Here is a 13212-nt window from a genome sequence, read left to right as displayed (position 1 = left end):
CAACAATCCACAGGCCAGCAGTTCTGATGGCTCCTTCTGTGAAGAGTCTTCCTTGGTGTTTGACCAGATTGTGGTAGTGTTGTACGATTAAGTAACGTGACATTTTCCAGAATGATAAGAGGGAATTTCTCCTCATACTCCATTTTAGCTTCTTTGAGCCGACCTCCTACTCTCAGCAGGTCGTTGTTGTCGATGAATCGGTCGAGTTTTCTCAATGAGCTGCTCGCTGGTATTGGAGCTTTGTTAATGAGACATTGGATTTCCACAGAGTAGGTTTCTCTCTGAACTGTGGAGATGATGTGGTTTCTGGAAGATTCCAAGTCGGCGGTAACATAGGTGTTTTTACAGAGATGCCAACCTTCACATCTTTCGGTGTCACAAGCTCTGGTGATCTTGAATGAGAGAGCTATACGAGTCAGGCAGGTGATGGCTCGAGTAAGTGACTTCCAACTTGAAAATTTGTCAAATCTGAGAGATCCAAGCTGAATAGCAGAAGTCATTGTATGAAGTGTGGACACCTGAGGGCGGATTCAGCATCTGAGTCCTATTAGTTCAAAGGTGTCTGGACAACGTTCCTCAGTGTACAATAGTTTTGGTCCCGAGAGCCATGTTGTGCTCTCTAGTCGACTTGCGTCAACTGCTCTAGTTGCATGATCTGTGGGGTATTGTTCCGTGGGGATGTAATGCCACTGTTTTGGATAAACTGATCTCCTAATTCGTAGCACTCTGTTGTTGACAAACTTAAAATCGTCTAGTCTCATTGTGGATGTATCCCAGGACTACTTTGCTGTCTGAATAGAACTTTGCTTGTGTCAGGTCGATATCCATCTCGGATGCGATGAACTCTGCTAACTCGACGGCTAAGACTGCAGCGCAAAGTTCTAACCTTGGTATAGTGTGCTCTGGTTGTGGAGCAAGTCTGGCCTTCTCCATAACGAATCCAATGTGGCTCTGACATTTGGAGTCCACAGTTTTGAGATAAGCAACAGCAGCAATTGCTTTGACAGAAGCATCTGCAAATACATAGTGTCTTTGTATTTCTGTAGACGGCACAGGGGTGTATGTCCTTGACACATTCAGGTTGGAGAGGGCTGCTAAAGAGTTCTTCCATGCTTCCCGCTAGGTTCTCTTATCAGGTGGCAGAGGTGCATCCCAGTCAGAAGTCTCCTTAGTTAAGTCTCTAAGTATGGCTTTGCCTTGTATAGTAACAGGAGCTGCAAACCCCAGGGGATCGTACAGACTCTTGATGGTAGACAGAACACCTCTGCATGTGAAAGGCTTTTCTTCCTGGCTGACGTGAAAGGTAAAAGTGTCTGACTGTAGATTCCAGAGAAGTCCGAGGCTGCGTTGCATTGGTGTTGGATCTGACCCCAGGTCTAGGTCTCCGAGACCGTTACACAAGTCATGTGAAGGGAATGCTTTCATGAGTTCTTGGCTGTTTGAAGCTATTTTGTGAAGCCTGAGGTTAGCACAAGCAAGCATCTCTTGGACTCTCTTGAGGAGACTGATGGCAGTCTCATTTGAAGGCATGGCTTTCAGACAGTCATCAACATAAAAGACTTTTTCTATGAATTGTCTGACATCTGTTCCGTATTCTGTTTCTTCTTCTAGAGCTGACCTTTTGAGCTCATAGATGGCGACTGCAGGAGAAGGGATATTGCCAAAGATGTGCACTCTCATGGGGTACTCTGTGACCTCTTTAGTAGGATCATTGTCTCTGTACCAGAAGAATCTTAGGAAGTTCCTGTCTTTCTCTCTCACAAGGAAACAATGGAACATTTGCTGGATGTCAGCGATGAAGGCAATGGAATCCTTATGGAAGCGCAAAAGTACTCAAAGCAGTTTGTTATCGAGGTCTGGTCCTGTCAGTAGAACATCATTCAGGGAGACATCATCAAACTTAGCACTGGAGTCAAACACCACTCTAATCTGGCCTGGTTTCTTAGGGTGGTATACTCCAAACATGGGTAGGAACCAGCATTCTTCAGAGTCTTTGAGAGCGGGAGCTAGTTCTGCATGGCAGTTCTCAAAAATCTTTAACATGAAGGAGAAAAGGTGATCTATCATCTCTGGCTTCCTTTGCAGAATATGTTTGAGAGAGGAGAAACGTTTGAATGCCTGATCTCTGTTGTTTAGTAGACATGGTCTGTGGGTTCTGAAGGGGAGAGGTGCGAACTAGCTGTTGGTCTCATCTTTTACGAGTCCCTTGTCCATTACCTCTAAGAACAACTTGTCCTCTACCGACATTGCTACATGGTTGTCTTGCTTAGTTCTCTGGAAGACTGTGCACCCCAATTGATCCTCATAGCTTTCTGACAACATACTACTGTCATGAGTAAAGTATATTGAATGATTGGGTAGTTGGATGCTGTGTGGTAGTTCCTTGACATGGAACTCGCTGTTGCAAGGTTGAAACAGAGATGGGCATCCTTTCTCCAGTGTATTTGTTAGCATGCTTGTCACAGAAGATGGGGCGTGCATGTGTCCCAAGCATACGTTTCCTATTATGACCCATCCTAGGTGTAGCTTTTGGGCATAGGGAGCATTGTGGAGTTCATTGATATGACTTCTCACTTTATGAACCTGTAGGATATCTCTTCCCAACAGCAGTATTATCTGTGCCTGAGGGTCGAGTTCCAGTATAAGGTGTGCTATGCGTTTCAAATGAGCAAGATGGATTGCTACATCTGGTGTAGGGATTTCAGACCTGTTGTCTGGGATCTAATTACACTCGATGATTGTAGGTAGTGGCAGGCAGAATTGTCCGTCTAAGGACTCAATTTGGCAGTCAGTTGTTTTCCTGCCCGCTGTCACAGTACCTGCACATCTTTAATGCGTAAGGAGTGCTTGGTCCTTTGATGTTGAATAGGTCAAATAATGTTGATCTAGCCAGGGATAGATTACTTTGATCATCCAAGAAAGCATACAGTCTTACAGCTTTGTCTCTATGGCCCTTTGGGTATACTCTGACGAGGTATATTTTAGAACAAGACCTACTGTCTATTGTCCCTTTACAGACTTCAGTACATTGTGAAGAAATCTCTGGCATAGCTGCATCAGTGCTCCTTTCCTCCCCACCATGCTCACTGTCAGCTGGCGTGTTTTGTGCACTCCATGGAGCTGGGCCAGGGTGTAGGGCAGTGTTATGATCTCTGGTGCCACATTCTGTGCATTTTACATTGACCTTACAATCCTTGGCGAGGTGAGCTGTGGATGAGCAGCACTTGTAGCAGATACCCTTCTCTTTCAGGAAGCTTCTGAGATCCGGCATAGATTTTCCTCTGAAGGCTCTGCATTTCAGGAGAGGATGAGGCTTCTGATGAAGCGGGCATTGCTTCTCACAGGACCCTAACAAGCAATGCCCGCCTTTGTCTCCAATTGAGAGCAGCCAGCAGACCTGTAATTGGAACTTGGAGAAGAAACATAAGTCTTGTGCACTGCCACAGATGTTCTGCGTGGGTTTGCAGCTGGTGGTGGTGCGGCATATGACATTGCAAAGTCAAAGCTGGGATCATTTCTGATTGTCGCTTGTTCGTGTATAAAGTCTACAAAAACGGAGAAGGGAGCGAATGAAACACTGTTTTTATTTGTATGCGGAACCACGAGTGAGCCACCTCTCCTGTAGGAAAACTTTTGGACTACAGGGTTAACACCTTTGGCTGTGTCGAGGTATGCAAGTCCTGGTAGGTCACTAACATTTGGCAACTAGGACCTCTTGTAGCAGGTCACCTAGCTTTCTAAGTTTTGGGAGACCTTTGTTAGATATTTTAGGAAAGTCATCGATTCTTTTGAACAAGGCTCTCTATGACCTCTGCTGAGCCGTAACACTCATCCAGCCTCTTCCAGATCTCTTTGAGACTGATTTGAGGGTGATTTATGTTAATGTCTCTGATCCTTACTGCGTGTTTGACTGACTCTTCTCCTAGGTATTTGACTAAGAGGTCTATCTCTTCCCTTTGTTGTAGCCCCAAGTCTCTAGTGACATTTTGGAAGGAAGCTTTCCAAGCTCTGTAACCTTCAGGGTGGTCAGTGAATTTCATGAGTCCCTTAGTAACCAGATCACGTTGTGTGAAGATCCTAGCAAGTTCAGATGTGAACCGGTTGTCAGCAGAGTATACTGGTGATAGGTCACCCTGATAGGGATGTGAGGTGCGTTCATACCTGTTAGTATCCTCAGGGTGGTGCCAGCTGGTATCATATTGCTTCTGTCTGACGTGTGGTGTGTCAGCAAGGTGATTCACGTTGGTTACCTGGTGAAGGGCAAGGTAGACATTAGCAGATTTGTTTTGCTCCACATTTTCCTGGAGTTGAGCCTCATGATGACTGTCACTCGCTTCACTGGATGTGTTGTGCTCTTGGTTATAGTTTGGCTCAGGAAGTTCATTAACATATTGAGATGTGCGTTGTGGTGAATCTTGCAGCGGCAACTTCAGACTTGACACACTGCTATGGCTATGCAGCTCACGGTTGTGCGCAGCTTCTAGTGCTTCTGCTAGTGCTGCAGCAGCCTCTCTTTTTACCGCTAGGCTCTCTAAGACAGCATCCACACGCGCCTTCTCTAACTGCATCTTTCTCTCTTGCTCATCTTTTTCTAAGCATGACTTCTCTAACGCCATGCGTGACTTCTCTATCTCTATGCGTGACTTTCTCTCTTGGTCTTCTAAGTGTGCTTTCTCTAATTTAAAGTTCCATCTCTTCTGCAACAAAACTTGCTCGCATTTTGGTGACTTCAGCATTTGCGCGTGCAATGGCAACTGCACTGCTGATGGACACAGTCTTTGAGGAGACGGATGTGGCACATTGTCCTGTGTGATTTGTGGGACATGGTGTCTTGGAGGAATGCTTGGCTGAGCAGAGATTGCTGTAGCTGTATTAGTCTCTGTGTAGCTGGTGACTTGAATCTCACTAGATAGATGCCTGCAGTTTACTAGTTTCTGCAAGCTGAAGGGCTGACTTTTCCCTAAATTACACTAGCTGGATGGCGCTGTGTAAATGGCCTCTGCAGGATGGAAGACTCTTCTATCTCTGAGGTGTCACTAGCTGGATGGCCGCTGTTCACCGCGGTCCAGCAAGATGGAAGGCTCTTCTCTCTGTATTCCCACTAGCTGGAGAGCCGTTGTTTCACTGTCATGTCTTCACTAAATGAACGGGATTCATATACTGTATCTTAACAAGCAGCTAAACCGCTATACTGGGGTCCAATAAGGGAGATTGTAGTTGAATCTGTGCTTTATTGAACGTAGGTATATAGATTGTGAAACTACAACAGAAATACATGAATACAATCAGTGGTGAGCTCATAAGAATACATACATATACAACATACATGTCTGCACTGATAGTTGAGCAGGGGACCTAACTAAGCTGGCTAATGTGGGATAGGGATTATATGCAGGGAGGATGTTACTTACCAGCGATGCTGACGCAGGGGAAGTAGAGGGATGAGGTGCTTCCAGTATGCAAGCAGAAGGAAAATGGTAGACTGGAGGGAAAATGGGCTGAACTAACCATAATCCATTGCAAACTTCCAATAATACATTGTGGATTGGAGGGAAATCAAAAACGAAACAAAAAATAGAAAACACTGCAGTTACAGTTGTGGCCAAAAGTATTGACACCCCTGCAATTCTGTCAGATAATACTCAGTTTCTTCCTGAAAATGACTGCAAATTCTTTGGTATTATTATCATCATTTAATTTGTCTTACATGAAAAAAGACAAAAAGAATTGTCCTAAAGCCAAGTTGGATATAATTCCACACCAAACATAAAAAAAGGAGGGTGGAAAAAAGTATTGGCACTGTCATGTGATGCTTCTCTAATTTGTGTAATTAACAGCACCTGTAACTTACCTGTGGCACCTAACAGATGTTGGCAATAACTAAATCACACTTGCAGCCAGTTGACATGGATTAAAGTTGACTCAACCTCTGTCCTGTGTCCTTGTGTGTACCACATTGAGCATGGAGAAAAGAAAGAAGACCAAAGAACTGTCTGAGGACTTGAGAAACCAAATTGTGAGGAAGCATGAGCAATCTCAAGGCTACAAGTCCATCTCCAAAGACCTGAATGTTCCTGTGTCTACCGTGCGCAGTGTCATCAAGAAGTTTAAAGCCCATGGCACTGTGGCTAACCTCCCTAGATGTGGACGTAAAAGAAAAATTGACCAGAGATTTCAACGCAAGATTGTGCGGATGTTGGATAAAGAACCTCGACTACCATCCAAACAAGTTCAAGCTGCCCTGCAGTCCGAGGGTACAACGGTGTCAACCCGTACCATCCGTCGGCGTCTGAATGAAAAGGAACTGTATGGTAGGAGACCCAGGAAGACCCCACTTCTTACCCCGAGACATAAAAAAGCCAGGCTGGAGTTTGTCAAAACTTACCTGAAAAAGCCAAACGCTTTGGAAGAATGTTCTCTGGTCAGATGAGACAAAAGTAGAGCTTTTTGGGCAAAGGCATCAACATAGAGTTTACAGGAGAAAAAAAAGAGGCATTCAAAGAAAAGAACACGGTCCCTACAGTCAAACATGGCGGAGGTTCCCTGATGTTTTGGGGTTGCTTTGCTGCCTCTGGCACTGGACTGCTTGACCGTGTGCATGGCATATGAAGTCAGAAGACTACCAACAAATTTTGCAGCATAATGTAGGGCCCAGTGTGAGAAAGCTGGGTCTCCCTCTGAGGTCATGGGTCTTCCAGCAGGACAATGACCCAAAACACACTTCAAAAAGCACTAGAAAATGGTTTGAGAGAAAGCACTGGAGACTTCTAAGGTGGCCAGCAATGAGTCCAGACCTGAATCCCATAGAACACCTGTGGAGAGATCTAAAAACAGCAGTTTGGAGAAGACACCCTTCAAATATGAGGGACCTGGAGCAGTTTGCCAAAGAAGAATGGTCTAAAATTCCAGCAGAGCATTGTAAGAAACTCATTGATGGTTACCGGAAGCGGTTATTTTGGCTAAAGGTTGTGCAACCAAGTATTAGGCTGAGGGTGCCAATACTTTTGTCTGGCTCACTTTTGGAGTTGTGTTTGAAATGATCAATGTTTTGCTTCATTCTCTTTTGTGTTTTTTCATTTAAGACAAATTAAAATGAAGATAATACCAAAGAATTTGTGTTTGCAATCATTTTCAGGAAGAAACTGAGTATTATCTGACAGAATTGCAGGGGTGTCAATACTTTTGGCCACTAGATGGAGCCAAAACGGTGAACATTAAAATCTATGGAAAACTGAGCATTATGGATATTCTGAGTAAATTACTGCATATATATTATCAAAATAGACAGTCAAGAGTCATTAATTATGTCGGAGACAGAACAGATGGCATACCTTTTATACACCGAGTGCCCAAACTGCAATCCAAAACCCACTTATTTATTGCATAGTACCAACACAGCAATTTGACACCCATCAGCCCAAAGGTGTTTATAATCTGCTCTAGTTCCTACCAGCTTACTTAAATGTGCAGGTTGTAACCCAGGAGAAGCGTGATTGCCCATTCACACTGTAGACTTATAGCACAAGAGAGGCATGTTTTAGATGATAGGACCCATCAGAGAAGTGTCATCTTGTCACGGTTGATGGGCTCACATGAATTGGCCAATTTATGCGCTAAGAACCTTCACTTTTGTAAGTAATTTTTAATTTATTTTACTTTTTATTACAGTTTACTCAGCAATTATGATAGATTTAGTGTTCTTTTTTAAACCGCAGACAAAAAGGCAGCAACACTTAGCTGCCCAGATCTAAGAACAAATGCACTGCAGACACTATGCAGTTCCCTTGTGTGAACAACACCCTATGCGGGCATTTATTGTGCAATTGTATACTGGGCAGTCACCCCTCCAGGAATGGGTAGGTGGAGAGTGGCTGTTAATCTGGTATTTTGCACCCGTGTTGCTAACATCTTGCTTTATGGGCTGGCTGGTATTTTGCACCCGTGTTGCTAACATCTTGCTTTATGGGCTTTATGGGCTGGCTGCACCCTGCAGTGCATTTGTTCTTAGATCTGGGCAGGTAAGTGTTGCTGCCTTTTTGTCTGCTGTTTAAAAATGAATTTTTGGAGACCTTGAGTTTTTCTTTAGTGGCTTTGCTATTTAGATTTAGTGTTCGCATATATATTGGTCTCCGAGTGCTGCTGCGTTCCTCCTTTTTGCAAGTTATGCATTCATTGCAGTAGGCACCTGTTCACACTATATTGAGGTGCTGGTCAGGTTTTTGTTCAACCCAGCAATTTAATATGAATACAGAGGTTTTAAATTACAAAAACTCCTCCTACATTAGTGTGCTGTAGAAACTATAGCGAAGAGCATGCAAGCGCTGCACTCTAAGCTTAAGATACTAGCCACTGATTGCAGTGGAGGTCTGTTCTTGAGAATGGAGTGGATTTTTATTCAAAATTCAAAGTTGTTTGTTTTTACAGTCTCTTTACAGTTGTAACTAGGGATGGGCGAATCCTGAAATATTCGGAATCGCTAGGCTGTAACGAGTCCGACTTGGAAACTCGCTATTCGTTGCAAGTCTAGCGAGTCCAATGTTAATGAATGGGGATGCGAGTTTTGCAGCGATTCCTGTGCTGGGGAGGAGGAGAATGGGGATGCAGATTTTTTTTTTGCAGAGTTTCTTAGCGATTTTGTGTCAGCAGCTGGACACAAAATCGCTAAGAAACTAGGATTGCTTGTATTAAACTGTGAAAAACTAGCTAGTTCTCTCTCTCTGTTTTGCAGCGATTCCTGTGCTGGGGAGGAGGAGAATGGGGATGCGAGGAGAGAGAGAGAGAGAACGAACTCCTAGCTAGTTTTTTCACAGTTTAATACAAGCAATCCTAGTTTCTTAGCGATTTTGTGTCCAGCTAGGACACACAAAACTAGCTAGGAGTTCTCTCTCTCTCTCCCCTCCAGCACAGGAATCGCTGCAAAACTCGCATCCCCATTCTCTTCCTCCCCAGCACAGGAATCCCCCAGCACAGGAATCGCTGCAAAACAGAGAGAGAGAACTCCTAGCTAGTTTTTTCACAGTTTAATACAAGCAATCCTAGTTTCTTAGCGATTTTGTGTCCAGCTGCTGACACAAAATCGCTAAGAAACTCTGCAAAAACTAGGATTGCCATTCATTTGCATTGGACTCGTTACTGTGCGAGTAATCGCTTGGAAACTCGCAGAGTACCGACTCCTGCGAGTCCCCTACTACTCGCAGAGTAACGAGTCCTAACGAGTAGATTCGCCCATCCCTAGTTGTAACCCTTTATCCCGATGAGAAAAACCCTTTAAGGCAGAGATGTCAAATTTAAACACACAGAGGGACAAAGTTAAAAGCTTGCACAAAGTCACGGGCCAACACAGATATTTCCTTTAAAAAAATAATTTAAAAAAAAGTCTACAATTAAGGAAGTTTTTCCTTATCAAAATTTTTTTTTAACTTTTGGAATTATATTGGAATAATATGTTTTGTAAAAGCAGTAAAAAGCATATGACCCAATGGCCTAATTTAAATCTATCTATATACATAAAACTGTATGTATGTATGTATGTATGTATGTATGTATGTATGTATGTATGTATGTATGTATGTGTGTATGTGTGTATCACCAACCAATCACGAAGCATCTTTCATTTCGCCAGAGTTGTTCAAAAGAAGCTGAGCTGTGATTGGTTGCAAGGAAAACTGTTGCTCGTAGCAACCAATCACCAAGCATCTCTCATTTCACCAGAGCTGGCTAAAAGAAGCTGAGCTGTGATTGGTTGCTATGAGCAAATTTTCCGACTTGACAACACCTCAGCAGACACTGACATGGTGGGAGAAATCTGGCATCCCTGGGAACATAAGCTCCCAGCCATTGTCTGCCCCACAGAAAGGAGCACAGAGCACTTTGGTTATGACCCCAGGCACCTTGTAAAGGGATCCTCGGTATGAAAGTTAAAACCGTTCCACTCAGCTCTGTGGTTCTGACCCCAGGGTCTCTTAAAGGGATCATTGGTATGGAAGTTAGGGCAAATCCACTCTGTGCTTTGGTACTGACCCCAGGTCTCTCTTAAAGGGATCTCCAGATGGAAGTCAGGGCAAATCCATTCAGCTCTGTGGTTCTGACCTCAGGGTCTCTTAAAGGGATCATTGGTATGGAAGTTAGGGCAAATCCACTCTGTGCTTTGGTACTGACCCCAGGTCCCTCTTAAAGGGATCTCCGGCACGGAAGTCAGTGCAATTGCCTTCAAATGCTCTGGTTCTGACCCAAGGCCCCTATTAAAGGAATCCCCGGTATGGAAGTGAGGGCAAATCCACTCTGCGCTTTGGTACTGACCCCAGGCCTCTCTTAAAGGGATCCCCGGTATGGAAGTTAGGACCGTTCCACTCACTGCTCTGGTTCTGACCCCAGACTGACGGGATGATGTGGGATATTAGGGGCAGTAGTCTGGTGGTTCTGGCTGACGGGATGATGTGGGATATTAGGGGTAGTAATCCGGTGGTTCTGACTGACGGGATGATGTGGGATATTAGTGGTAGTAGTCTGGTGGTTATGACTGACGGGATGATATGGGATATTATGGGTAGTAGTCCGGCGGCTGTGGCGGGATGATGTGGGATATTAGTGGCAGTTGTCCGGTGGCTTTGGCTGACGGGATGATGCAGGATATATGGGGTAGTAGTCCGGCGGCTGTGGTGGGATGATGTGGGATATTAGTGGTAATTGTCCGGTGGCTCTGGCTGACGGGATGATGTGGGATATTAGGGGTAGTAGTCTGGTGGCACTGGCTGACGGGACGATGTGTGATATTAGGGATAGTAGTCCGGTAGCTCTGGCTGACTAGATGATGTGGGATATTATAATGAATGTGGCTATGCGGAGTGGGTGGGGCTCTACACAGCTATATATATTCACTTCAAATCGATACAGGGTAGAGGTTAAAATATAATCATTATAATTTGTTATAACTAACCCTAGTTGGTTACTATGCCCGGGCAGCGCCGGGCTCTTCAGCTAGTATGTAATAAAGGATAAAAAACCTTGAATAAAACAGATAAAGTATGATGCAAGCAAAAGTGCTCCTAAACACAGTATGAAACCCCACAGTGAATTCCTCCACACGCACAGAATGATCAACCTACCCTACCTTCCCTCTCTCAAATCCCCCAACAAAGAATGGTGACCCCATCACAGCATGATTTGCCAACTGTAATAATTACACAGTTCAATGGGCCCCACATAGTGCTCCATACAGTACAACAGAGCCTTGCATAGCCTTCCATACTGTATAATAGCCCCACATAACAAAGAAAAAAAAAAAAAGTATATCGCAGGTTTGCCATAGGTTCACCACCATTGGACTAGAGCTTACATGCCCACCAAGGACATAAATAAGAAAATGGACTCAGACTGATGAATTTTAAAACATGAAAATTAAAAATTGATTGATAAAACCAAATTTCTATGACTGATAAACAGGACATTATAAACAATTGGAGGAAATTCATTTTTCACTTAGCAGCCAAACAAGTCGAAGACACTTAAGCATGAAAGTAAGAAAATTTTTAAATATTTATTACAATGCAAGTCTCCAACTCCCTGCAGATCAGTAGGGGTCTGGTCCCAAAAGCTCCACCAATTTCTCAATAGACTGCTGAAAAGAGCTTAGCTCAGGGGGAAGACGTGCACAGCTCGTGCCTGAAAGAATGCAAATCTAAAAATGACAAATGTTTTATACTACAAGCAGATGCTTAAGGCACCTTTACATTTATCGATGCACCAGCGATCCCGACCACGATACGACCCGGTCAGGATCGCTGGTGCATCAGTAAATGGTCGCTAGTGAGCTGCCACACAGGCAGATCTCACAGCGACATAGCGATGCAACAGCGGTCGTTACTTACCTTTCAGACGCGGCGATCCTGATGTCCTCCCGCCCGCATCCACGCGTCGCTCGTCGGCGCCAGCAGGAAGCGCCCAACGAGAAATGGAGCTGCGCGATCAGCGACAGACAGGTCGGAGGCAAGTACAGTCATATGTAAAAGTTTGGGCACCCCTATTAATGTTAACCTTTTTTCTTTATAACAATTTTGGTTTTTGCAACAGGTATTTCAGTTTCATATATCTAATAACTGATGGACTCGGTTATATTTCTGGATTCAAATGAGGTTTATTGTACTAACAGAAAATGTGCAATCTGCATTTAAACAAAATTTGACCGGTGCAAAAGTATGGGCACCCTTATCATTTTCTTGATTTGAACACTCCTAACTACTTTTTACTGACTTCCTGAAGCACTAAATTGGTTTTATAACCTCATTGAGCTTTGAACTTCATAGCCAGGTGTATCAAATCATGAGAAAAGGTATTTAAGGTGGCCACTTGCAAGTAGTTCTCCTATTTGATTCTCCTATGAAGAGTGGCATCATGGGCTCCTCAAAACAACTCTCAAATGATCTGAAAACAAAGATTATTCAACATAGCTTTTCAGGGGAAGGATACAAAAAGTTGTCTCAGAGATTTAACCTGTCAGTTTCCACTGTGAGGAACATAGTAAGGAAATGGAAGAACACAGGTACAGTTCTTGTTAAGCCCAGAAGTGGCAGGCCAAGAAAAATATCAGAAAGGCAGAGAAGAAGAATGGTGAGAACAGTCAAGGACAATCTACAGACCACCTCCAAAGACCTGCAGCATCATCTTGCTGCAGATGGTGTCACTGTGCATCGGTCAACAATACAGCGCACTTTGCACAAGGAGAAGCTGTGTGGGAGAGTGACGCGAAAGAAGCCGTTTCTGCAAGGACGCCACAAACAGAGTCGTCTGAGGTATGCAAAAGCACATTTGGACAAGCCAGTTACATTTTGGAAGAAGGTCCTGTGAACTGATGAAACAAAGATTGAGTTGTTTGGTCATACAAAAAGGCATTATGCATGCGCTGTATTGTTGACCGATGCACAGTGACACCATCTGCAGCAAGATGATGCTGCAGGTCTTTGGAGGTGGTCTGTGGATTGTCCTTGACTGTTCTCAGCATTCTTCTTCTCTGCCTTTCTGATATTTTTCTTGGCCTGCCATTTCTGGGCTTAACAAGAACTGTACCTGTGTTCTTCCATTTCCTTACTATGCTCCTCACAGTGGAAACTGACTGGTTAAATCTCTGAGACAACTTTTTGTATCCTTCCCCTGAAAAGCTATGTTGAATAATCTTTGTTTTCAGATCATTTGAGAGTTGTTTTGAGGAGCCCATGA

The 13212-nt window shown here is 44.0% G+C and overlaps 1 protein-coding gene across 2 annotated transcripts in view; it reads right to left on the bottom strand.

Moving 5' to 3' along the window:
* The window catches only part of LOC141049032 (protein Mis18-alpha-like), a 167997-nt gene that overhangs the window by 111391 nt on the left and 43394 nt on the right, over positions 1 to 13212 (bottom strand). The window lies entirely within an intron of this gene.

This window comes from Dendrobates tinctorius, unplaced genomic scaffold (genome assembly GCF_039654945.1).
Source record: "Dendrobates tinctorius isolate UK_male_01 unplaced genomic scaffold, ASM3965494v1 ptg000140l, whole genome shotgun sequence".
NCBI classification, from domain to species: Eukaryota; Metazoa; Chordata; class Amphibia; order Anura; family Dendrobatidae; genus Dendrobates; species Dendrobates tinctorius.
This window is presented reverse-complemented; position numbering and strand designations above follow the sequence as displayed.